This window comes from Adiantum capillus-veneris, chromosome 21 (genome assembly GCF_014529385.1).
Source record: "Adiantum capillus-veneris isolate H3 chromosome 21, ASM1452938v2, whole genome shotgun sequence".
NCBI lineage: Eukaryota > Viridiplantae > Streptophyta > Polypodiopsida > Polypodiales > Pteridaceae > Adiantum > Adiantum capillus-veneris.
In genome coordinates this window covers 54658646-54684595 of record NC_140951.1, presented here as the reverse complement: position 1 = coordinate 54684595, position 25950 = coordinate 54658646, and the positions used below count along the sequence as shown (strand labels likewise).

General features: G+C 39.5%; 1 pseudogene; it reads left to right on the top strand.

The window, feature by feature from the left end:
• Positions 1-25259, top strand: part of LOC147430975 (uncharacterized) — a 46377-nt pseudogene extending 21118 nt beyond the window's left edge.
• The last annotated feature ends 691 nt before the right edge of the window (positions 25260-25950 follow it).

The following is a 25950-nucleotide window of genomic DNA, read 5'->3' as shown; positions in this document are numbered from 1 at the left end:
GAGGACATCTCAAATTTTTCACGTTGGGGAGGTTGTAAGGTCTCTGACCCGATCACAAGAGCACCCTTGTACCACGAAATGAATACAATGGAATAAGTTACTATTTTTAGTAGTTTTCCAGATTCTGTCAGTGCCATGATGTTTAGAATGTTATAAAGCTTCAAAATGTGAATTATAATAATTTTTGTGAAAAAATTCCAAAAATAGTAAGGTTTTGGTCACCCGAACCGTCCAGTCTCGACCGTCTCAAAAATCTGCACCCGTACCCCGAATTTGAAAAAAAATGCATTTTAGGACCCGGAGGCTGCTAAATATGGCAGGTACGCGGGCCAGTACGCCTTAGTTAGAGCTTGCTATAGCAATTTTTGGCATCAAAATCCGACTCGTATGACCTGTTTTAGCCTAGAACCAATTTTCCTAAAAATTGTCCGGGGAGGTACCGGGGGCCCGAGACTGTGTGGGAACAGGTCCCAGCCCACTCCAGACCTGCTTTAGCAGCTACGGGGCGCCCTCCTGCTTTGTGGGAGTCTTGGGGAAGCTGCCAAGCGTGCAACTCAGTGTGAGAGTCAGTTTACTAATCCAACTGGACACTTGGTGGGCAGAGAACTGGACTTGCCATGCTTGACTGGAGAAGCTCCCAGATGCATTTAGCAACCGAGATCGATTTTCAGCCTGTAGGAGCCTATTTAAAGACCTGCACACACACACACACACACACACATATGCTCACACACACACATTGCATACTCACACACCTACACACTGGGAAGGTGGTGCCGGCACACACACAGCTTTTGAAGGAGAAGCAAGGAGGGAGGTGCTGCCGAAATTCCCATCTTGAGGATTCATTGCATCAGAAATTTAAGAGGATTCTCAGCCCCTAATCATGGTAATTATGGTTAAATTATTGCTCTTCTTAATCTCATCATTACCCACTCATAATTCTTGTCTACTATGCCTACTTTCAGCTATAATTCTCTATTGCTACTCTCTAAGTTTTCATAGCTATACTTCATTACATAATTATCATTCATTTAGTTAATTTATTCAGCCATTCATCATCCTTAATCGAGGATTAATGCATGATTAGGAAAGATTCTCTCTCTAGGCGGTATAGTCAATAAATTGTCAGCTAGTAATAGTGTAGATTTGTCAGAATTCAATCTTTCACTACCTAATAGAGTTGTAATTAAATTATACTTAATCTTCTCCCACATTTAGATGCGATTAAGGCTGAAAATTAATCCGTCATTAGTCCAATAAGAAGAAGGTTTTTCCATCACACATGCCTGCGGTCACTCTGCACCTTCAAATTGCTCTAGGAAAATGAATGAGCTTGCTTACTTCATATCTTTCGCGAATCAATTAGAAAAACTCTGAATTTCTTAATCATCTAAGCCAAGTAATTAACCTTAGAGTCGTTTCCCATAGGGTGGATACAGAATTACCCTTAAAAGTGCTAGGGCAAAAAGGGAGAAATCTAACCTCGTCCATAAGGAGGAGACTTTAATAAATATAATATGCCGATTGGTTTGTCATGTTACTCTCGGACCTTAGCTCTTTTTTTTTCAAGTCAATCATTTAAGTAGTGAGAAAAATGGCCCCGGTTAAGAGAACTCGCTTCGGTGGAGCCCACGACCGCGAAGCGGGAACAAGCAATGTCAACGGAAAAGGAAAGGCTCCCATGGACGAGCAAATACCGGCCATCTCATGGGCTATTGACGAAGAAATGGAAGAGGTAGGTCCCAATTTCTATTCAAGTTGTTTAACTAACATTGCATACGATTAGTTAGGAATGAACATATCCCCAAACATGTTGGAGAAATCCGACAGAAACCTCGGCATTGAATGCATAGTACATTTAAGTATAAAGTAGGAAAGAAATGATTGATGGGTATGCTGTTTGCAAGAGGAAAGAATGTTTGCTAGGGAAAATTTAGCTCGACATGTTCATTTTATTTCCAATGTTGAATCAATCCTGGACCCCCTACTGATCACAGGGGGCAGAGTTCCTCGTTAGGGCTCTTGAATCCACGACTTGATTTTTATGCGGTGGATACCCACGACTTGATTTCTATGCAGTGGGAACCCACGTCTTGCTTTCTATGCAGTGGGAGTGTCCACGACGTGCTTTCTATGCGGACGTGGACATACCTAGTTGTATGGGAAGCTAGGAGACAATGGGAGGAGTGAACTCTCGCTGGAGGAGGGATGTTGTACCTCCAGAACATTGGAACTTTTATGAATAAGTTTGAGTAGAATTTTTACTAGAATTCTGTCTTGGTGTTGTTTGCAATACTGGTTGAAGGGTTGTTTTAACGAACCATGTGATTCGGAATTAAACAAGGAATATCTATGTTGAACAACCTTTGTGGTAGTAATTAGGTCACACGAGGAAGTGTGAGTGTGGGGGTGGAAAGTGGGGGCTTGGCTCGGGTTGCCAATGCCTACGAGATGGGTGGTCCCGACTGGTCGGGAACTCTCTGTCCCCATAGTGCTTACTCGATATTAGTATTACTCATTGCCCCTAGAGCGGCGAATCCTCGAGAGTACGTGCCTCTGAAACATGGGGAAAAAGGCACTCGGGTTTTCTCTCCTGTTGGAAGGTGGGTCTTAGGATCGCTAGATAGTTAAGTACGCTTCCCCTGCGAGGTGGAGCTAGATCTCCTTGCTAGTAGGCTCGAACTCGACTCACTTTGTGATGAGAGATCATCCGCTAGTTGAACCCTGAACCATTTTGTTTGCTTCCGCTATAGATCTAGTGGCCACCAGGTTTACCATCAGATCCGTTGTTTGATACGACGGGGTGGGGACCTCACAGTGTCAACAAAGATCTGATTGTTTTTATTGCCTGCGAATTGAGAGATTCTTGCCAGATGTTTCTTGGACTGCTCCTATAACATGACTTTGTTGTGTTTGGAAATCTGCGGACTTCTTTAACCAAATGGGAAGTGAGTTCTTTGGAAAAAACTGTTTCAACCAAATGCAAAGGGAAGGCTTCTCTTCAAGTTCATTCACCTATGCTTGCACCATGAGCGCATGTGGCTTTACGAAATACCTTCACATGGGTAATTTTTGAACTCATGATGATGAGGTTTCTAGCCATGCATGTTGAACAAATATGCAAGCAATGCTTATATTGATATGTAAGCCAATATGATGCCTTCAAAAACAATGAAAAGTTTTGTGTGAGCTTTTTGTTCAAAATGTCTCCTTGTGAAACGAGTCGATTGCTCGATACATGTGAGAAAGGTATGGGTTGTTTTAAGCAGAAAAGAGTTTGTTCTTCATCCAAGAGGCATGAACATGAAAAGAAAATGGAAAACACAAAAGAAATCCACAAAACAACTTTTATACATGCTCAATATACCAATCGGAGAAGGTAGAAACCATTTCTCTCAATTCTAATCCTTCTTATGGTTCATTTGCAAGGTGCACAGATACAAAATGGGGCATCGTGATCATATTGTACTAGAGCTGGTACCAATTAAAAACCAAGGAAACATGCTTTCATGAATGGTAACAAACTTTCTTTCTCTTTCTCTTTTCTTCTCTCTCTCTCTCTCCATCCTCAAAAAAGCACATAAGCTCTTGATGTGCATCCTTTCTGGGATGTCTCTTGGAGCACGTTGATTGATGGTTATGCCTAGCATGGCTATGGTAAGGAAGATCTGGGTACTTTTGATCACTGTGATGCAAAGACCACTCTATGCATGATGTGGCAAGGAAGCACTTCGAATGTTTTCACCAAATGTGAACAAAAAGCCTTTCTTCAAATACAATCACCTATGCAGTCAAGCCCTGCTGTGGGGATTCTGATGGAAGATTATAATGTATCAGGAGTGTATCAGATAGAGAACATTGACGGTAAGTGATTTCTCTCTCTCTCTCTCTCTCTCTCTCTCTCTCTCTCTCTCTCTCTCTCTCTCTCTCCCTCTTCCATAAGTAATAAATATGTCAGACACGACTAGAAGCATTAATCTACCTCGTATTTTCGTCTTTGTATCTACTCATACGGATTGTACACTACAATGCAGTTAATGAAGAAGACATTTGTGGCACACACAAAAGCCTCATTAAAGATTCTCTAGTATAGGCATCATGCATCTCGAGGCTCCATGGGCGCTTTTTTGCGAGGTTTTTTTTTAAAACTTTCTATTGAAGTAATTTGGTCGTAGATAAGTTGTATGTGCTCTTACGTTGACTGTTTATTTTAGCAAAAATTTTCCCATCCAAAAATGACCAGTTCCACTTTGACCTCATGACCGCAAGTGTATAATTGCTAATCTTTAGTTCAATCGTACTTTTTTGTACTATCATTGGAATGTAGCAGCTAGGGGAATAATGTTGCGTGTTTTGTACTTTTTAGGGGTGCTTAGAGTGTGTGCTTTTCAAGAGGCTATGTATTAAATGTGAAAAAATGGGTACCGGTCAAGCAAAGTACAACAACGTTGCCGTGACATTCTGGTCTTTGGAGATTCTGGTTTCATCCATTTGATCAAACTCTAGGGCTTCCATTCTTCAATTTCTTTCTTGATTGATCTAAGAGCCACACTATCACCATGCAACTCCATGTGACTCATTATTTATTATCCATTTTAGCCAATTGCATGTTTTTCAAATCTTACAATTTCCAAGTGATCTACAAGGTCTAAGTTTTGCATTTTGGTAGAACTTACTAATTGAACTATACATGAATCGACTAGACATTATTATTATTTTTTTAAATGATGGAATACATGAGGAAATGCATGCCTCGAGGAATAAGGAGTTTTGATCATAGAACCAAAATGAGAATCGATCATACATGAATACATCTAGAACCATAGCCAGCGTTTAAATATACATGCACCAAAATCATAAACATAACTAGCTATACATAAACTATACTCGATAAAGAATATAAATAAACCATACTAGTCAAGGTAATGCCTCATAGTAGACGATCTCTTCCTCATCTTGAAGCTGAAAAAGAAGAGCTGATAATCCATATTTTTCTTCTCTACATGTCGGTGGAGGATGCTTCATGGAGAGTTTCTGTAATATAACACTTAACCATATGATAAAAATTAGAAAAACTATGTATATATTCTATTTGAATAGTACTTGACACTTTCAAACTCATGTGGAAGAGTCTTGTGGCCTCTACTCCCAAGATGAGAAGATCCTAGACTTCAAACGTGCTTTGGGTGAGTGCCATCATGTGCCGCAATACATCCGTTGGACCAAATGTGTTGTCTTAGTTTTAGATACCTATAGATGTTTGGCTTTCTAACATCCTACCATCCCCAAGCCACGAGTATAACTGAAGTTTTTTCCCTCACTTGCATCTTGCTCTTGCAGTCACATGGTCCAAATGGTCACACATGTATCCTAGTTGGCCACACAAAATCTTACAACCCTCACAAACTAATCCACGAATTATGTTTCACTTTAACTAACTTATGCGAAGTATATGTCAATGTGCATGTGTGTGTGGTGTCTATATGCGCAAGCAGTGGCAAAAATAATTTTTGATGCATTATCAAAAGGGAAAAAACTTTTGATCAACTACAAATTTTAGGATTTAGTGGATGTGATAAATTTGCATTCACATAAGAGATGGACTCATGAGCTAAAAGGAAAGAAACTAGAGTGAGTAGTATCATTCACTTGAAAAAATACATGGTCGATGCCTCTTATATAGATGTGGATGACATGCTAGCTTTTGTTACATAATATACAAGATATCATCCAAAAATCGTGACCTAAGTTCTTGTGATTTAAAAGCATGAGCTAAGTCTTGTTCAAGTTTGTAACTAAATTGAAACTTGAAATTTAGTAATCTGACAATTGCTTCTTAATTAATCAATTTAACAAAATATTCAAGATGCATAAATATTTAACATCGAGACAGTGTGGAGGACCAAATTTCATGAGGCTGACCCCGTAGAAATGACTTTGCATTATGAATTACAATGTACACAAAATAAACCATAAATCTTTTGAGCTCTTGAGTACTTACAATACTCTGTGAAAACTAAGAGCTTTGCAGACGAGAAATTATAAACTAAGAACTTAATGTAGAAATAATGTAGAGGAAGGGGTTGAGGAAGAACACACTACCCCTCAAGCAAAGCATACCACTCCCATCATTCCATTGGTAGAGCCTAAAAATCAGCAACCGTCAATGATGTCTGACCCACAAGTAGAGAAGAGCATGTTAGAAGCTAATTCTTTAGCTATGGGCCACTCTAGACTAGAGACACAAGAGCCTCAAATGGCAGAATAACAAGGGAGTGGTGAGAAAAAACTCGAGGATGTCAACACAGAAGTGGACAATCTCCACAGTGGCCAAACCTAGTATGGACCTTTGCTAGCCATGGACATGATTTTTCCGTAATAACCAATGTAGAAGAATATGTAAGCCATCCTATTGTGTAGCTACTTATTTGTTTTGCGAGCTGTCTTGCAAAGACTAAAATTTCTTGACATCAATGGATTGTTGCTTTTTCAAGAGCCATATCATTCATCTTCTCTCAACCTGCACAACTTCCTAGAAGCCAAACAAAGAGTAATTTTACAACCCCGCACCAAGGAATTTTTGCGATTTCCTTTGCCAAGGATTCACATCGTGATATGGTCTTATATGCAACTAAGAAACCTAAAACCCCTCGTAGCCATAGTTTGTAACATAGAAAAAATAAAGTGTTGGCAATTTAACATACATGGGTCATACCAATGCTTTTCAACATCCTCAAACACTTCTTCAAGATTATCCTCACCTGGATTCAACTCACACTCTTCTACTTTGTTTTGGAGTTGGCATTCCATGTACACAATCATCTCTTTATGATCAATGTGGTCTATGATCTCTCCACCTATGATTTCATATTCTTCTTCACTCTCTTCTTTTAGACAAGATACACTCTCAGAACATTCCATAAGATCAAGGTTACCTTCAAGGTCTTCATTCTCCATAGAGTCATGTTGCACAAAAGCTTCGTCTGCTCGGACTAGAAATTGACCCTCCACCAAAGGGTTGGATATATCCATTATTGAATCATCAATGCCATTTGAGATATCTTGTGTCGATTTTTGCATGCTTGTGATAAAGGTAGAAGAAAGAGATTCCACATTTGAATCTTGGCCACACACTTTAGCACTTGAATAATCAGTTGGCATGTAAGTAACTTCTTCAACATTTGTCGGCGTAGAAGGAGACAAGTATGGCAAAGGAGATGACTCCTTGATAGAAACACTTTCATGATGGTTGGATCTTCCAGCATGATGGAAACCATTTTTGATGTAGAAGTACTTCTGAAGCTTCCTTTGGGCAATAGTGACCGCTTCTTCAAAGGTAGAGGGTCCACTACAAGTAACCTTAGTCTTTAGGAAAGGAGACAAACCGGAAATAAATTGCTCCATTTTTACATAATCTGGAAATGTAGAACTAAATCCACATCCTCCCCATTGACGAGAAAAAAAATCCTCATAAGCATAGTAGTCTTCACCATGTGTTGAAGTCTCCCTAATGAAGCCCATGCTGTCTCTCTTGTTGGAATTTTAGAGAATCTGGTCTTCAAAGCTTTGGAAATTTAGGTATACCCATCTTCAATTTGAGAAGACATACTCCAAAACCATTGTTCAGCGTTGCCTCTAAGGCATAGCAATAGAAAATCCCCTTTTTCAATGTCATCCCTTTTACCAAGGATACGACAAACCATTCTAAAATCAGCAAGAAAATCATCAACATCTTCTTCTAGATTTCCGAAGAAGATTGGGATATCATCAAAGGTATAGCGTGTCATAGTCTCTCAATGCTAGAACCACACAAAGATTAGTTCCAAACAATCATTTTCTCTCATGACATCAACTAACTACACAAGGTTTTGAAAGGTCTTTCAACATGAATTTTAGATTCTGATGTGAAAATGTTTTTTTCCTTTCTTATGTTATGCTAATCCAAACCATATTCTAGATCAATTTTTGTTGCCTTGAAATTAAACTCGGTCATACAAGTTTTCATGATTCATATAATCTACTTGATTATGCTAAAATTCAAGCATTCATGCAATACAACAACAATAAGCACAAAGTCAGTCCTCAGTGGGGGCACCAAAATTGAGGCGGTCCGGGGTGGGCAACAAGAAGAGAAACCTCTAGAAACCCTTCAAGGCTCCCGTGCTGCTCAATGGGGCTGGGGCACAACACAACACAAACCAAAACAACAAATCCACAGCCAAATCCCAACTACACAAGGGGTTCCACCTAGTTTAAGAGCGAACTAGGACGCAAAAGAGGAGAATCGTTAGAGCAACCCACAAACAAGCAAGGAATTTACACTAACCCTAACACCAATGGAACACTCTCACACACTAAAACACGAGAGAGAGAGAGAGCGAGATGGTGTACAACTTAGCTTCAACTTTATATTTTGCACAAAAAGGAACTTAGAGCTTGCGGAATCAAGTGACAAGATTTGGTTATAGCATCACTAGCACATTGTCTTAGGGTTTTGGGAGCCCTCTCACCATCCACCCTCTTACAATGGTAGCCAAACAATAGCCAATGAATCACAAGCAACAAAACAACAACCTTCAATGAAATAAGTCACCTTATGAAGCTGAATGAGTTTGCCAAGCCAAATTGGAGGAGAAGCGTGAGCCTTTGGACATGAATTGCACCCAAAACTTCCAATTCATTGATGTTGGGGTAGATACAACAATGGTAGGAAGAATGTCTTCTACTCGCACTCACTCAAACTAGCTCAAGCTTTTCTATGCACCAAGGTGATGGTGTATAGAAAGCTTACTCTCTCTTTACAACCAAGATAGAACTGGCGTGTGGTACGCTCAATCTACTGTGCAATGGTATAGTGATGTCTTTTACAAGGAATAATGGGTTCTATTTATAGGTTTTAGAAGCCTTGATTAGGATTAAGCCTAATCAATTTTATTAGGAAAGATCAAGGATTATGAATTTTTATGAATTTCAAATGAGAATGGGGTCTCTCTTTTCTCTTGAGTCACATGGATGTGGGCTCAAGTAAGAGAATTATTGATGTGGTGAAAGGAGAGACACTTCCATGGGAGTGAGTGAATTTGGTTTACTTGTGCGGTTGCCTACTCCATATGTTGATAGTGTGGGTGCATTTTTACAAGAGAAGTTAGTTGTTAGTGGTAATAATCACTAGAATTGTTAGTGATACATTTACAATGGGTAGGATGAGTTGATTTGATGAAGGAAGAGGGGTGAATTAAAAGAGAATCATTGAGATGGTGAAGCTTTGAAGAAGCTTGAACTCACCCTTGTGTAGATTGTGAAAAAAATGACCGCTGGTCTTCTTCTTCTTCTGCGCTTCTCTACGCCGCCGCCACGGTTGAACACCACGTTGAAAAGAGGATTTGTTGATGAAAAATCCTCAATTTGTAGAAGTTATCATGGTTAAGATGCTGAATTTTAGATATTTTTAGGAGAGGTAAATGAAATTGTAACATAGAAGCAATAGAGAGAGACATGGAGAGGGTGTATGTATGTAGACATTCATAAAAGAACTATAGGGATGAGAGAGAAGGGTAATGGTGAAGAGGGTGGGAGAAGCCATGGAAATTGCAGGTTTGAGTGAGGGAAGGATAGGGAGGGATGTGTAAGAGTGAGTAGGTGTGTGGAAGGGTGAGAGACGACTAAGGGCTACTTGTGAGAAAAGTGGGCAGACTGGGGTCCATTGAAAAAATCCTAGCTCACCTCTGGTAGCTCCAAAAATCATGCAAAAATTTCAGGTGATTGTTCAAAACGTGGGCTACATTTTCTCTTTTGACTACCGCTCCAAATTCGAAGTGGAGATAGGTGCCAAAATCCTCACCAAAAAGCCTGTTTTTATGCCTGCAAAAGTCTTTTAGTGGCCCCCTCCTTTGTTGAATTTGTACAATGCATCCAAGAGTGAGCCCCTCCTTTGTCATATTATAATACAAAGCATCCAAGTTGCCCTTGACCATGCATGGAGGAGGATTATTGGTGAATAAAGAAATATATACATGGTGGGACTAGTGTATGGACTATTCATGGACTTTAGCTCAATGAGCACATGGTGTTAGAATAATGAGTAAAAATAATACTAAAAATATGGAGGATTTATGGATATGGAAAGATATTGGAATCATATGATATGGTCTCTCCTTGAATTATTTTGGGTGAAAGAGGAAAAGGTATGCAAGTAAATAATATAATAAACGTGACCAATGAGTAGAAATCAATTTTTTGTTTTCACGAGGGTGAGGGTGAAAATGTGGGAGTGATTTTTATAAAGAAAAAATATGAGGATAGAGTATGTACATATTGGCAAAAAATATAATTATGGTGTAAGAGGATGAAAGAAGGTGTATATAGGTGTAATAAAACACACACCTAAGTAGAAATATTTAAATAAAATACCAAAATAATTATAAAAATACCTATATTTAGGCCATATATACAATGAAATATTTACACACAAAGAGGCCATAATATACTTTTATTTTTTTGATTTTATTTATTTTGTTGATTCAACTAGCCCAGTGACTAGCTAGCTGAGGATTTTAAGAAGATATGGGAAAAGCCCCCTAACTCACACACGCCTATGTACAGTGAAATGGTAGGGATAACCAAAATGTTTGAGTGATTTGATAGGGTAAGGTAACTTACTATAATAATTATGGAAAGCCGAAAAACGGCTATCATTAGCCCGCCCTTTAGATAATGGTACATTCATGTACCATTTATCCGATCATACAACATGTAGATTGTGTAACGTCTGTCTTTGTCTGCTCTCATCTTTGAAGAACCTTTGTTGTATGATTAAAAAACCTTGTGCGATATGAAAGGTTCTCAGAGCCAATAGCAGGATGAAATGAAGTGACCGAGTAAACCTCCTCCATCGAGAAAGTTTCCATAAGCACCCCCCAGGATCAAAGATCTTGAAATATCTTTCCCAAAGCGAGATGTATGGTATGGAATCACTTACTGATTTTGATTGAAGAAACTTGTAGATTTTACTGTTGTCCATCATTGTATCTATCACTATGAATGTGATATAAAAGATTGGTTGCTCTTCCTCCTGTATAAAGTTGGTGTATCTGCTACGATCTTCAAGAGCTTGTATGAGCGAATTCATGAACTTACAACTCATAAAATTCATTCAACCTCGGTAGGCTCACCAAGTCAAAAATTATATGGCCGTCATGATTTAGGAAAGCTTGATCCATGCTTCCAGATGCTATTGGAAGGTATTGCAAATAGTTTACCACATAGGTAGATAACAGAGGAAGGTTTCTATTGCCTCCAACACATTGGAAGAGAATAGATTTTGGTACTGATTGATGAAATATCCACATGTAGCAATCAACAAGTTTTTCATCTATGATGAAGACCAGAAGCATCACAATGTGCGACCTCCATACACCAAAGAACCAAATGAAGAAGGTTTGGAAACATCCGTTCATCACCAAGTATTCATGTCCTCTTCCACTTAAGAAGGTATGGTGTCCCCGATGAAAGGTATATGTGAAGAGAGGAGAAGTTGACCTTGAAGAGGTGAAACCCAATATGAAGATGATTGGGGCTTCAAAAGCTTGGATTTCCTTGCTAAGAGATTGTCCCATGAATAAAGAGCCACCCACTAAAACACCATTCGAGAGAATGATACCCTTCTGATAGTTTCCTTTTATGATTTTATCTTTTACTAGTCTCCCATGTTCTTCATCCCCTTCTAAGCCCCCCCTTTGGCAAGGTTGTAACTCCTCACATTGTACCACCTCAAAGGTTGATGGAATACTGTTTGATTTTGTGAAACATTTGGCTTCTTGCATGATAGGTTCCTCTATGATTAACATACATGGGTCATACCAATGCTTTTCAACATCCTCAAACACTTCTTCAAGATTATCCTCACCTGGATTCAACTCACACTCTTCTACTTTGTTTTGGAGTTGGCATTCCATGTACACAATCATCTCTTTATGATCAATGTGGTCTATGATCTCTCCACCTATGATTTTATATTCTTCTTCACTCTCTTCTTTTAGACAAGATACACTCTCTGAACATTCCATAAGATCATGGTTACCTTCAAGGTCTTCATTCTCCTTAGAGTCATGTTGCACAAAAGCTTCGTCTGCTCGGACTAGAAATTGACCCTCCGCCAAAGGGTTGGATATATCCATTATTGAATCATCAATGTCATTTGAGATATCTTGTGTCGATTTTTGCATGCTTGTGATAAAGGTAGAAGAAAGAGATTCCACATTTGAATCTTGGCCACACACTTTAGCACTTGAATAATCAGTTGGCATGTAAGTAACTTCTTCAACATTTGTCGGAGTAGAAGGAGACAAGTATGGCAAAGGAGATGACTCCTTGATAGAAACACTTTCATGATGGTTGGATCTTCCAACATGATGGAAACCATTTTTGATGTAGAAGTACTTGTGAAGCTTCCTTCGGGCAATAGTGACCGCTTCTTCAAAGGTAGAGGGTCCACTCCAAGTAACCTTAGTCTTTAGGAAAGGAGACAAACCAGAAATAAATTGCTCCATTTTTACATAATCTGGAAATGTAGAACTAAATCCACATCCTCCCCATTGACGAGAAAAAAAATCCTCATAAGCATAGTAGTCTTCACCATGTGTTGAAGTCTCCCTAATGAAGCCCATGCTGTCTCTCTTGTTGGAATTTTAGAGAATCTGGTCTTCAAAGCTTTGGAAATTTGGGTATACCCATCTTCAATATGAGAAGACATACTCCAAAACCATTGTTCAGCGTTGCCTCTAAGGCATAGCAATAGAAAATCCCCTTTTTCAATGTCATCCCTTTTACCAAGGATACGACAAACCATTCTAAAATCAGCAAGAAAATCATCAACATCTTCTTCTAGATTTCCGAAGAAGATTGGGATATCATCAAAGGTATAGCGTGTCATAGTCTCTCAATGCTAGAACCACACAAAGATTAGTTCCAAACAATCATTTTCTCTCATGACATCAACTAACTACACAAGGTTTTGAAAGGTCTTTCAACATGAATTTTAGATTCTGATGTGAAAATGTTTTTTTCCTTTCTTATGTTATGCTAATCCAAACCATATTCTAGATCAATTTTTGTTGCCTTGAAATTAAACTCGGTCATACAAGTTTTCATGATTCATATAATCTACTTGATTATGCTAAAATTCAAGCATTCATGCAATACAACAACAATAAGCACAAAGTCAGTCCTCAGTGGGGGCACCAAAATTGAGGCGGTCCGGGGCGGGCAACAAGAAGAGAAACCTCTAGAAACCCTTCAAGGCTCCCGTGCTGCTCAATGGGGCTGGGGCACAACACAACACAAACCAAAACAACAAACCCACAGCCAAATCCCAACTACACAAGGGGTTCCACCTAGTTTAAGAGCGAACTAGGACGCAAAAGAGAAGAATCGTTAGAGCAACCCACAAACAAGCAAGGAATTTACACTAACCCTAACACCAATGGAACACTCTCACACACTAAAACACGAGAGAGAGAGAGAGAGCGAGATGGTGTACAACTTAGCTTCAACTTTATATTTTGCACAAAAAGGAACTTAGAGCTTGCGGAATCAAGTGACAAGATTTGGTTATAGATCACTAGCACATTGTCTTAGGGTTTTGGGAGCCCTCTCACCATCCACCCTCTTACAATGGTAGCCAAACAATAGCGAATGAATCACAAGCAACAAAACAACAACCTTCAATGAAATAAGTCACCTTATGAAGCTGAATGAGTTTGCCAAGCCAAATTGGAGGAGAAGCGTGAGCCTTTGGACATGAATTGCACCCAAAACTACCAATTCATTGATGTTGGGGTAGATACAAAAATGGTAGGAAGAATGTATTCTACTCGCACTCACTCAAACTAGCTCAAGCTTTTCTATGCACCAAGGTGATGGTGTATAGAAAGCTTACTCTCTCTTTACAACAAAGATAGAACTCGCGTGTGGTACGATCAATCTAGTGTGCAATGGTATAGTGATGTCTTTTACAAGGAGGAATGGGTTCTATTTATAGGTTTTAGAAGCCTTGATTAGGATTAAGCCTAATCAATTTTATTAGGAAAGATCAAGGATTATGAATTTTTATGAATTTCAAATGAGAATGGGGTCTCTCTTTTCTCTTGAGTCACATGGATGTGGGCTCAAGTAAGAGAATTATTGATGTGGTGAAAGGAGAGAAACTTCCATGGGAGTGAGTGAATTTAGTTTACTTGTGCGGTTGCCTACTCCATATGTTGATAGTGTGGGTGCATTTTTACAAGAGAAGTTAGTTGTTAGTGGTAATAATCACTAGAATTGTTAGTGATACATTTACAATGGGTAGGATGAGTTGATTTGATGAAGGAAGAGGGGTGAATTAAAAGAGAATCATTGAGATGGTGAAGCTTTGAAGAAGCTTGAACTCACCCTTGTGTAGATTGTGGAAAAAATGACCGCTGGTCTTCTTCTGCTTCTTCGCTTCTTTACGCCGCCGCCACGGTTGAGCACCACGTTGAAAAGAGGATTTGTTGATGAAAAATCCTCAATTTGCAGAAGTTATCATGGTTAAGATGCTGAATTTTAGATATTTTTAGGAGAGGTAAACGAAATTGTAACATAGAAGCAATAGAGAGAGACATGGAGAGGGTGTATGTATGTAGACGTTCATAAAAGAACTATAGGGATGAGAGAGAAGGGTAATGGTGAAGAGGGTGGGAGAAGCCATGGAAATAGCAGGTAGGAGTGAGGGAAGGAGAGGGAGGGATGTGTAAGAGTGAGTAGGTGTGTGGAAGGGTGAGAGACGACTAAGGGCTACTTGTGAGAAAAGTGGGCAGACTGGGGTCCATTGAAAAAATCCTAGCTCACCTCTGGTAGCTCCAAAAATCATGCAAAAACTCAGGTGATTGTTCAGAATGTGGGCTACATTTTCTCTTTTGACTACCGCTCCAAATTCGAAGTGGAAATAGGTGCCAAAATTCTCACCAAAAAGCCTGTTTTTATGCCTGCAAAAGTCTTTTAGTGGCCCCCTCCTTTGTTGAATTTGTACAATGCATCCAAGAGTGAGCCCCTCCTTTGTCATATTATAATACAAAGCATCCAAGTTGCCCTTGACCATGCATGGAGGAGGATTATTGGTGAATAAAGAAATATATACATGGTGGGACTAGTGTATGGACTATTCATGGACTTTAGCTCAATGAGCACATGGTGTTAGAATAATGAGTAAAAATAATTATAAAAATATGGAGGAGTTATGTATATGGTCCCTCTTTGAATTATTTTTGGTGAAATAGGAAAAGGTATGCAAGTAAATAATATTATAAATGTGACCAATGAGTAGATATCAATTTGTTTTTTTCACGAGGGTGAGGGTGAAAATGTGGGAGTGATTTGTATAAAGAAAAAATATGAGGTTAGAGTATGTACATATTGGCAAAAAATATAATTATGGTGTAAGAGGATGAAAGAAGGTGTACATAGGTTTAATAAAACACACACCTAAGTAGAAATATTTAAATAAAATACCAAAATAATTATAAAAAATCCCTATATCTAGGCCATATATTCAATGAAATATTTACACACAAAGAGGCCATAATATACTTTTATTTTATTTATTTTATTTATTTTTTTGATTCATTTAGCCCAGTGACTGGCTAGCTGAGGATTTTAAGAAGATATGGGAAAAGCCCCCTAACTCACACACGCCTATGTACAGTGAAATGGTAGGGATAACCAAAATGTTTGAGTGATTTGATAGGGTGAGGTAACTTACTATAACAATTATGGAAAGCCGAAAAACGGCTATCATTATCATGAGAAAATGCCTTTGTGAAAATATCTGCAAGGTTGTCCTGTGTTGGCACATAAGCCAAGTTGATCTCTCCTACTGGGTGCCTCTCCATGACATAGTGGTAATGCACCTCAATGTGCTTTGATTTGTGAAAGCATGAGAAATTGGGTTTCTCGCAACTACTAGTGTGCTGTGACTGTTAGTGTAGATGATGCTGCAATGTCTTGTCGAACACCCAAATCAGCCATAAGGCGTCTATGCTATACACACTCAATCATAGCTGTGAAGACTACCCTGTACTAAGCCTCACAATTGGAAGTGGCCACAGTAGGTTGCTTCGTTCTCAACCATGAAATACATGACCTGCCAAGCATGAAACAAACACTACAAGAGGTTCATCATATTAGCAACGCTAGCACTGTGACACTCAAATGTGAAAATCCACATCATTGCTTTGCACGTGGCTATATTCTTTGTTGCATATTGACGCTCATAGCAATGCTGAGACAGGGTAAAAAAATAAACCGAGAGCGCGCTCTTTCAAAAAAGATATACCCACACCGCTCCCCCCCCCCTTACACACACACACACACACACACAAGGAGAGGAAGTAGACTCCCCAGGTATGCTCCTTATCTCTCCTCCCTCTCATGTTCCCTTCCTCTTTTTCTCTCTCTACCTCTCTCCCACACACACACAAACATTGTGTATGTGTGTGTGTGTGTGTGTGTGTGTGTGAGAGAGAGAGAGAGAGAGAGAGAGAGAAAGAGAAAATTAAAGAAAAGGAGATAAATATGAAATGAATGTTATATCAAACGTCTTCAAAATTTCAAAATGATTTATGAGACCAATCCGATAAACTCCTTGTGGATCAAATATATTGTCTGCATTCTCTAAGAAAATAGTGCATTGGTCAGTGAAGAGCTTCGTTAATGCCTGTCTTTGTAAATAGACGTACTATGACATATATAGGTAAAGAGAGAGGGAAAGAAAGATAGAGAAAGAGAGAGTCCACATAGGTTTAAGATTTAGTTTTTATATTTAAGATAGAGTTTAGGTTTAGATTTAATATTAGAGCTTTGGGGATAGGTTTAGGATTTAAATCAAGATTTAAGGTTTAGAGCGGAAGAAGAGGCCCAACGATCTCTCTCTTTATCTCGCGGTGCTGAGAAGAGAGAGAGCATTTGTGGTGCTGAGTAGAACTTAGAGCAGCTGAAGCGGACGACGTAGCAAGAGCAGTTTTCATTTGAGAAATCTACATTTTTGTTACTGTGTATGTACATGCATGTTTGAGAGAGAGAGAGAGAGAGAGAGAGAGAGAGAGAGAGAGAGAGAGAGAGAGAGAGAGAGAGAGAGAGTTAGGTTACATTTAAGATTAGATTTTGGATTTAGTTTTTATATTAAAGTTTACCTTCAGGATTACGGTTTAAATTTAGAGTTAGGTTTATGATGATCCCTCTCTTCCTCTCCACGGATGTGGCATTAGGTTGGAAAACTTTAAATGGTATGATACTCAGAATGGAGGCATACATGTAATGTTCATAGTAACCCCTCTAACAAGGAGCTGCTGTGAAGAGATATTAAGGTGCTATGAATTGCTACAGTTGAACAAGAGACAAAGGGGTTTTGTCCACTACATGCATTGTCATGTAGACATGGGTGTGTAGATTTCTTGTACCCACAAATATAGGCATTGACCAATAAAGACAAGATTATAACCTGCTGGTTTTGATCTCCATGCACCTCTAGATTGAGGTGTGCGAGGATCGGACATGGCTAGAGAATTTGAGGTAGTTTACAGTGTGATCTATGGTTTCTTGATTGTGAGGGAGATTAAGAGAGAGAGATAACAGACAGAGGATGCCAATAGAAGAATAAATTTATGCTCAAGCTATAAGGTTTTTACATTCATTATGAGTAGTGACAACTGTGGGGCAGGGATTTTAATTATGCGATGACGCATTTTGTTAAATGTTAATTATTGTTGTTATTATCACTATTTTTTTCATGTTAATAACATATCTAATGTCATGACCTACGAAAACTGATAGAAAACGTAGAACCGGTGGGACACCAACAATCCCGGCAGGCCCGGCGGGTTTAATATGAAACCCGGCGGGCCCAGCGGGACAAGCAAGAATCCCGTTGGGCCCGTCGTGTATCCCCTCCATATTTGGCGGCTCTATATAACCCGTTTATAGACATCTCATCACATCACCTCTTCCTCTAAATTTGGTCATCGTTTAAAATTTAGAAGAAAAACTAAAGGTAAAAAAATGAATAGTCATAAAAAAAAATTAAAACTTAATGTAACTCTGATCATGGATCATTAGTTCTTTTTTGGACTGAACTGATTCTTGAAAGGAGGTAGAAAGGTGAATCTTTGGGTCGGTATCTCTACATTTGGGATGGATTGATCTCATGTTTGGTTCACTTTTATATTTACTAAATTGATTGCTATATTGATTATAACTTCTATCATGGGTCATTAGTTCTTTTTTGTACTGAACTGATTCTTGCAAAGAGATAGAAAGGTGAATCTTTGGGTTGATATCTCTACTTTTGGGATGGATTGATTACATGTTTGATTCACCGCTGTATTTGCTTGCTATTCCAATTAGAGCTCCAATCATGGGTCATTAGTTCTTTTCTGGACTGGACTGATTCATGAAAGGAGGTAGAAAGGTGAATCTTTGGGTCGATATCTCTACTTTTGGGATGGACTGATCACATGTTTGATTCACTGCTGTATTTTCTTGCTATTCCGATTAGAGCTCCAATCATGGGTCATTAGTTCTTTTTTGGACTGGACTGATTCATGAAAGGAGGTAGAAAGGTGAATCTTTGGGTCGATATCTCTACTTTTGGGATGGACTGATCACATGTTTGATTCACCGCTGTATTTGCTTGCTATTCCGATTAGAGCTCCAATCATGGGTCATTAGTTCTTTTTTGGACTGGACTGATTCATGAAAGGAGGTAGAAAGGTGAATCTTTGGGTCGATATCTCTACTTTTGGGATGGACTGATCACATGTTTGATTCACCGTTGTATTTGCTTGCTATTTCGATTAGAGCTCCAATCATGGGTCATTAGTTCTTTTTTGGACTGAACTGATTCATGAAAGGAGGTAGGAAGGTGAATCTTTGGGTTGATATCTCTACTACTTTGGGATGGACTGATCACATATTTGATTCACCGTTGTATTTGCTTGCTGATGTTTGAGTAGATTGAGGTTTATTCCCTTCAGGCTTCACTACTACGCTTGTGTGTGATATTGATTATAACACTAATGTTTGGTTTGAATAATACTTGAAAGAAGAGATAGCATACTGAGCTATGTTTATTGGTATTGTAGGCATCCAATAAGTATTGCTTCTACCAGGAATGTGAGCGGTGATGTTGGTGTCTCAAGCCTGGCTTCCTTGAGGAGACCTCCTACCTCGATTCCAGGTCCTGCTTCGCAGGGCACCACTTCGCAGGGCAAGCGAAAGGCAGGTGGAAAAAGTCGAGGACCCGAGTGGAATTTTGCCACAAATTTAAATAAGTATCAAGATTGGAAATGTAACTTTTGTGGCGAAGAGAAATCTAGAGGAGCACCAAGAATAAGGGATCATTTGCTAGGTGGAATTACCAGAATCCAAGGAGGAAAGTGCAAGGGCTTAGGTGCAGAAGAAGCAACTATGCGCTTAAAAGCTTTAATTGGTAAGCTAATTTCCACGAGCAAAAGATCAAAACTCTCTACTTTCGACCATCACACCTTGGTATCGATAAGATCAAACCAGGGCGAGGGATCATTGGGTGTAATGCCCACCAATGGAAGCACTCAAAGCAGGGAACCAACTTCTCATATCGATGGAACTACACCTCCAAACCATGGATCTCCTGACTTTCAGGTAGGATCGTCAAAAAGTAGACAGGTTAGCTTACAGACGAGCTTCAAGATGCTTGCCTTCGAAGAAGCACAACTTGCACTAGCTAAAGACGTCTATTTCACTGGGGGATCATTGGCCATTGTCACCCGTGATGCATGGAAGTTAGCTTGGAAACGCATTGGGGAGTATGGTGCTGGATTTAACCCTCCAACATATCACCATATGAGAAACCAACTGTTGGATAAATGTTACACAAGCACACAACAGGATATTCAAGGGTAATATTAAATGCAACAGAACAATTTGGATACACCATAGTTAGTGATGGTTGGTCCAATGTTCAAAGGTGGTCATTGATCAACATCATGCTTGTATGTCCTCGTGGTGAATGTTTTATCAAAACTGTGGATAGCTCTGGTCAAATAAAGTCTCGTAGTTTTATAGCTGACATCATTGGCGACGCAATTGAGTAACTTGGAAAAGAAAATGTTGTCCAAGTAATCATGTACAATGCCAAAAATTGCAGGGCTACAGGTAGGATACTTGAAAGTCGCTTCTCTCACCTGTATAGTGCTGGTTGCAGTACACACAGCTTGAACTTGGTATTGCAAGATTGGTACAAGAGTAATGACACAAAGTGGTTCAAATGGATAGTAGACAATGCTCGCTTAATAGTCAAGTTTGTTTTGAAGCGTCAGAGGGTTCTTGACATGTACCGTCAGAGGATGTCTACTATGTTAAAACTATCGTGCGAAACTAGATTTTACACCAACTACTATACGGTAGAATCACTAATAAAAAGTAAGAATGTTGTGATGGAGACATTTGTTTGTGCCACTTTTTCAGAATGGGAGGCCGATCAAAGGGAGAAGATAAAAAGCAAAATAGTGGTGATCAGAGATCTACTAGCTGATCGCCACTTCTAGGATGATGTGGTGGATGTGCACAATGCCATGATGCCAATTATGCTCGCATTACGCCAACTGGATTCTGCCTTGCCTAACATAGGTAAGGTGTGGATGGCTTGGTAGAGTGTTCAACAAAGCCTTGCAAATCCAGAGGAGCCCCAAGAGACAATTGTGAAGCCTTGGAAGACACCATTCACTCAAAAGAGGAGAGAAATTCAGAGAAAGTATGTGCATGGTCGATGCGTTGGAGCACATAATCCACTACACAGCGTAGCTTTCTTATTGGATCCAGAGTATTGGGAAATGGAAATAGACAAACTTGATGAGGAGGTGCTGGAAGACTTTTATGATGTGATAGGCAGGGTTTATGCTGATCCTGATGAGCATGCATCAGCTGTTACTGATCTTACGAAGTTTAAACTCAAAGAGGGTAAGTTTGGTACAGAATTTGTGCAGAAACTTGCCACGGAGCAACCAACATGGAAGTGGTGGATGATGAATGGTGGTAGTGCACCCACCCTTAAACGCCTAGCTGTTAGAATCCTAGCCCAATGTGGATCCAATTCAACATCTGAGAGAAACTGGAGTACATATAAATGTGTACATTCCATCATCAGAAACCGCCTTCTAAATTCAAGAGTTGAAAAATTGGTGTATATGTACTGCAACCATCGGCTATTGGCAAGAGTGCAAGCTGTGAACTACAAAGAGGAGATGCCGCGCTGGACTTATGATGTAACCAATGATGAGGTGGACGAAGACAGTGAGCTGCAAGGGGAATCTCATGAAGTAGAAACTAGATGTACTTTAGAAGAGATTGAAGAGAATTTGGAAATTGAACCAACTTTGACACGTTGCAGCACGTGACGGTGGTTTAATTAATAGATTATCGAATCCATTGAGTGACTTCTATTTAAGTTCAGAAACTGTTTATCTTATAAGCTATTTTTTATATTTAGTTTAAGGTTTAGACATTTTCTTAATAATAAACGAAGCCCTTAAAAACCTTTACAAGGCCACAAATCACTATTAAAGCTTCATAATATACAAATCCCTAACAAATATTTGCATTATCACATATCATAATTGAAGCTGAAGTGAAGACAATTCACAATTCACTAATAAATTCTCGCAAGACAACGAGTAAATGTTTTCAAATGTTACAAAAACTATCAAGTGATAGTAAAATATTTGTGAGAATATCTTCATTCTCCTGTTCATGCTGACCTCTAAGCTTATTATAGTCTTCAGACATTTTGAACATTGCATATAGATTTTTGGATATCTCATACTCACATATAGCACAATGAAATCTATTCATCATGCTTTGCATCAAGCATGATATATGGTACATATGTCCGCATGGCAAGTTGAAGTGACCACACCACTCATGAAAGAATGATCTACATATGGGGCAAGGACCACCGTGCTCACTAGAAGCTGGAGGAGCCTCAATAGATGTTGGGTGCCAAAGCATGAATGACTAGGAGCAATATAAAACATAATCATCGTAAGCTTTTGCAATGACACACCTAGCTGCAATTGCAACCATGTGCCAGTGAATCCAAGTACGATGATTTGATGAAAGAAATTTTAAACCTTTAAGTTTTAACACAAAAAATAAAAAAAACATCAATAAAATAAGGAAGGGTTTAAGAAATTAGTGCTACACTGCTTTGAGAATGTTGAAAGCTGCCAGAAAGTTTGGTGAAGACTTTTCAATGTACCTCTTTTGTGAAAAGACAAGCACTGGCGTCACCTTTATATAGCCACGGCGGGCCCGGCGGGCAAATAGCTTTACCTGGCGTGACCGTTGGGAAGATTCACTAGCCCGGCGGGCCCGGCGGGCCAACTAATTAGCCCAGCGGGCTACGAGCCGGTCTCCAGGTCTCCCTGGAGGTCAAAGAAGATGAATGTCAATTAACAAAATATTTGTTATTTTGCATTTCTATTGTAATTATTAACCTGAAATTATAGTGTGATCACGTCATTTTGAAGTCCCTGATGTGGGGCCATCCAACCAAAATGCCTATCTCTCAACGAGGATCTTATGTCCTTGTAAATCGATGCAAACATACTGTGCAATGGACATGACACTTTTCTTTGCAGCACATTCACAAATTTGGCGAGCTTAACCCATTTATTATAGATCGAGTTTTTTCCAATTACAACTCGTCATACTCTGACACTGGACAACAATTAGCAATCTTGCAGCCCAATAGAATTGCTCGCAGGCGCTTTAGTCAAGCAACATACATGAGGCCACAAGATGTAGCCTCTGACATCTCAGAGGGTGATCATGCACACCACATTCCCAACGAGCCTAGGTTTGAGCCCAAGATCAATGAAATTATTGAGACGATCATGAATCCAGAAAGGCTTATCTATGATGACATGAAAAGTGAAGTCGATACGCCATTGTATGGTGAAGCACGTGTGCCTAGATTGAAGGTGCTCCTTGTTCTTCTCAACATGGAGGCAAAGTTTGGATGGAGTGACACTAGCGTCACATCACTTTTTAGGTGATCTATTTCAATGTGTTTACTTCAGTAAAAAACTCTAAATGTGTAATGATCCGATAGATTACTTACACAAGTGAACCGCATTTGTTTTGCTGTGTAGGTTGCTCAAAGAGCACATACTGCCAGTTGATAATGTGATTCCAGATTCTAGAGAGGAAGCAAGAAAGATATTGCAAACCTTGGAGATAGATTAAAATTCTATTCATGCTTGTTCTAATGAGACTGCATTCTTTTCAGAAGGGAATACAAAGACATAGAGAAGTGTCCGAAATGTGATTTCGAGAGATATCGAGTAGATGTCCAAGGACAAAAAATTATGCAGAAGGTTTTTTGACACTTTCCTCTTCTGCCTTGCATCAAGCATTCCTTGGAATGTAAGTCCATAGCTCCCTAGCATCATGGAACGAGGAGAATAGATCTTCGGATGGTGTGCTGCAGATTCTTGTAGATTATGTGGCCTGGAAGCATATGGACAACACATGGCCGAATTTGAACCTTAATCTGGATATGTATCCATTTGTTCATCTTACAATGTATGGGCAGTTGTCATTGTCAACTACAACATTCCCCCGTGGTTTACCAAGAAGGGGCAATTGTTTTAAGCTTGATTGTGCTGGGGCGGTATAAAGTGAAGAATATGGATGTGTATCTTCGTCCACTATTGGAAGAGCTATAACAATTGTGGATTGTCATAGAAGAGGTGGATATGAGTCGACACACAGGTCGATGCAATGTGTTGATCAGAGGCATTCTAATGTGAACTATGCATGACTGTTCCGTTCTAACAGAATGCTCATGTGATATATACTCAAACTCAAACACTATAAACCTTGGTATACATGCATGGCTTCAAACAAGCGGATATAGAGCCCGTGTCACATGTGGACCTAGACTTAATGCACATGGGGTGCCCTCACGGAAGAAGCAGATCTACGAAGGTCATGAAGTGCATCTTTTAGAGAATCACGAGTTACATGATGGTTTTTTGAAGAGAGCCACAGAGGATGTTTGCTTGAGCATGGTTAGAGCAAAAGGAGATGTGTGATGACGGTTTGCTCCCAGGGATGAAGAGACTCTCTATATGGTACGAGTTACCATATTGGCCCAGACTAATGATCAATCATTTCCTCAATCCAATGCACATATTCAAGAATGTGGGTAATCTGTTGTGGGATCATCTCATCGGCAAGAAAGGTACTTTGGGGGCCAGAGTTGACCTTAGAAATGTGGATCGTATGGAGCAATATTGGCCGCAAACAGCACCTGATGGATTGATAAAACTCTCTAAAGTGCCATGGATTTTGACAAGAGGACAAGAATAGAAAGTAAAAGAGATCATTCAATCCATTCGGACGTCCAGTGGCCTAATGCACTTGCTCCAAAAATGGTTCACTAAATAAGGGAAGGTTTGTAGTTTGAAGTCACATGATTGGCATACAAACTGTCAGGTATGTTTGAAGTGGAATATATCATAGTGGGAATTGTGTAGCATATCCGTGTGTGGACTTTAATATCATTGCTAGACATGTTTTGCAGTTTATTTTACCGGTGGCCATTGAGGGATTTTTGTCTCCTGATGTCCGTACCACAATCTACAAAATTGCAAAGTTGGTACAATGGATCTCACAAAAGGAGATCCATGTAGATTCCATACCATCCACCAAACTAAACACTACGGAGCTTGTATACATGTTTGAGAAACATTTTCCTACTAGAATGCTAACCATTCAAGTGCATCTTCCTGTTAACATAGTTGATGAGGTGGAAATGGCTGGCATTGTGCATTCCAGATGGATGCTCTTTTTAGAATGTTTCATGAAAATTCTCAAGGGAGATGTGCGTCAGAAGGAACGTCCGGAGGTAGCATGGAAGAAGGCTAGTTGGTATCAGAATCCTTAGTTTACATTGCAGAGTAGCTAGACGGATTTGATCGTATGCGAGACACGCTATGGAAAACCATAGATGATGAGCACATATCTGGGATTTTCATGTCCAACTCGGTGTTGAGAAAAAAGTGGCGAAAGATCTAGAGGCTAAAATCAATCAATTTTGGATGCTTTACAATTCTATGATGAAAAAGTGGATTTCACAATACGAGGATGCAAAGCAAGAGCGACAAAGGGCACAAATCGAGTGGAGACGGGGAAGACGATGATCAATGCATTATCTAGCAGGCTTTGAGAGCCTACCAATATTCATGAGCTTAATATGGTTGCATAACCAATTGAAAAGCGCACAATAATGTGGCGAACAAGTGACTGAGGAGGAGTGGGAGTACTCTTGAGGTTGCACGACCAAGGTAAGTTTGCAATGTATGACTCATGGCTTTCTAGATGTTTGGACGGCCACTCATAATCCTTGTTGGTTGTAGTATAAGTCATACACGATAGCATGGTGTATAATCCTTGTTGGTTGTAGTATAAGTCATACACGATAGCATGGTGTAAAGGTTGACATTTTAGGGTGGAAAAGATCAACAAAAAGCGTTTTACACAAGATTGTGGAATCATGGCAAAATTCAAACAATCTAGTCAACTACGGACCTCTGATGCACATCATGTGGTGGCGGAACTCACTTACTTCGGCACGCTACAAGAGATTTTGAGAATCGAGTATAGAGGAGTATTTGTGGATTTTTCAATGTGCAATGGTTCAAGATAAACATGGAGGGTCGCAACACTACTGTGCGCACAGGAGAGTCAGGTTTCCTATAGGTGGATTCAACCAAAAAATGGACCGACCTTCGAGACACTTTTGTACTACACAAGCATTGTGAACAAGTAAGTCTGTAAATATTTAACATCCAATGTTAGAGGATTGGTGGTCTAAAAGCACTCATGTAAGTT